Source organism: Rhinoderma darwinii, chromosome 7, assembly GCF_050947455.1.
Source record: "Rhinoderma darwinii isolate aRhiDar2 chromosome 7, aRhiDar2.hap1, whole genome shotgun sequence".
Classification (NCBI taxonomy): Eukaryota; Metazoa; Chordata; class Amphibia; order Anura; family Rhinodermatidae; genus Rhinoderma; species Rhinoderma darwinii.
The window spans coordinates 95,975,288-95,977,787 of record NC_134693.1 but is presented as its reverse complement, the minus strand read 5'-3'; the positions used below and the strand labels follow the sequence as shown (position 1 = coordinate 95,977,787).

The following is a 2,500-nucleotide window of genomic DNA, read 5'->3' as shown; positions in this document are numbered from 1 at the left end:
GCAACCAAGGATCACTGCAAGTAGAAAAAAAATAAATAAATATATATATATATATATATATATATATATACCGAAACATCACTCACTTGAGGGGCTAAAACAACCGTTTATTATCTTCATCGAAGTCCTGGTGCCGTTCCTTTGTCCTATGGTATATATATATATATATATATATACCATAGGACAAAGGAACGGCACCAGGACTTCGATGAAGATAATAAACGGTTGTTTTAGTCCCCTCAAGTGAGTGATGTTTCGGTTCACCACAGAACCATTCTCGAGCTGCTACACAGTGCCAAGTATAAATAGGAAGTACATGCAGTAATTTACAAATACTGAAGTACACAATCTAGAATCTCACCATTTAGGAGATCTGTGATAAGGAGGGGAAAAATTTCATAGTGAATCACTATAAGACAAACAAGTCATACAAATACATAATATGTAAAACTGCAAATAGTATGTAATTAGCAATTGGACTAAATTGGGAAGGTACATAGGCCAATAAATATGTACATACATAACTTAGAATAATACAGTACCAAATCCAGAAGCTCTGAGATAGTGGCGTCTGCACAAATCTACTGCGCATGTTCAAAGATGGCGCCCAAACCGGATATCCGGTCCAATGGACCGCATAAGACCATAGAAACATTACGGCGCTTGCGTTCTAATAGTTCTGAGCTTGCGCTAACTGCTGCGTTTGTATCCTAACTTTGCATACTATAGCTAGATAGGAAAAAAATCGCTACATAACAAAGAGTAAATCCATCTACCATATTCCATCTAAATAGATGGAACATGATATATATATATATATATCTATCTCTATCTGGCCAGAAAAAGTTATTCAAAATAGGTGCAGTACATGAAAGGGAGTTCCCCGAATTATGAGCCACCAGAGGACATAAATCACACTATGTCCCCAACCCAGGTTGTCATCCTATACTGTATAAGAACAGGGGTATGACAATTACTGGGGATAATCTCATCTCTGTACCTAGAGATTTCGATTACACCCAGCCCACAGGAATTCAAGGGGCAGACGTATAATCAATAACGCTAATGTATATCATAACCTCTGGTTACCAAATAAACGTATAAAATAACCATTTTACAAATATACATATACTAAGCAATAGAAAAAGGATCCCACTCTATTTATAATGTCTCTATGGTCTAAAATAGAAAGACACATTTGACAATCGTATGTCCTCATACTCTGGGGAAAAAGAGGCAAAAAAGTGACATAGTGTCCCATTTCTTGAAAAATAACATGGCCTCTGTTCCTTAACAATGAAAGTCCAACCACTTCATAAAAGTGGTTATCTGTGAAAAATAACAAAAAAATCAGGTGATTAGTCCACAAAACATATGGACAAGTTAATATAAGAGGTAACCTAAAAATAAATATGGGAAAAAGTCAAAATCGGACTCAAAATCCCACATGTTTACAAACTAACTATACCGCCAAGATCAAACACAAAAAAAAAAGTAAGATCCAGGGCCAGGGGAAGTTACCCCCTACTGTTCCAGACATTGATTACTCATATGGTCCACATATTTAATCCCTTGGGGGACATAGTCTCCAGCCTGAAGATCCACTCCAACTCTTTCCTTCTGAGGGCCAATTCCCTATTGCCACTCAGTGTCATTGGGGGTACCAAATCTATGATTCTGAATCGTAATTGTGACACCCCATGTTTATGCTCCAGAAAATGTCTGGACACCTGTAGATCGCATCTTTTTGTATTAATATTTGATTTGTGATTCCTCATCCTAATGGTCACTTCTGTGGTGGTCTCACCAACATAGTGAAGTCCTTAGGGACAACTAAGCAAGTAGATGGCATAAGATGTATGGCATGTGAAAAATCTATTGATTTTCATTGTTCTGCCTGTGTGAATGGTTGAATGTATTACCCTTAATCGTATTATTAAAGACATTACATCCTAAACAAGGGTAAGAACCCTGTTTTGGAGGGGCCAGAAATATTTGTATCTTCTAGACCCAATATCGGCCTTGACTAGTCTTAATTGTCTTGCCTCTCCTATAAGCCATCATCGGCATTTCATGGAACTCCACATTCGTTGGAAATGCCCTAGTCAACACACTCCAATATTTCTTCAAGATGTTACTAATCTCTGGGCTAGTAGTAGAGAAATTCGAGACAAAGGGTATGTGAGCACTCTTTTTCTAAAATGTATTGCCACTCAATAGATCACGCCTATGCAGTGTTTGTACCTTTCTTCTTTTAATCTCTAAAATATTTTTAATTAATTTTTCACACATTTGGTCAAGCCGTGAGGATAGTTTGACTTCCTGACTGACTACCCTCTTGACTCTGAGCAATTGGCTGAAGGGCATAGTGTAGAAGATTATTTCTGTCTGTTTTTTTTTTTTTTTTTAAATACCTGAAGTTAAACTATTGCCAGAAGCTAAAATTTGCGTTTCCAAAAATTTGATGGATGACGAAGAATATGACATAGTGAACTTGATC

At 36.9% G+C, this 2,500-nt stretch overlaps 1 protein-coding gene across 7 annotated transcripts in view; it reads left to right on the top strand.

Moving 5' to 3' along the window:
* SGSM3 (small G protein signaling modulator 3) overlaps nt 1-2,500 on the top strand; it is a 100,355-nt gene that overhangs the window by 78,562 nt on the left and 19,293 nt on the right. The window lies entirely within an intron of this gene.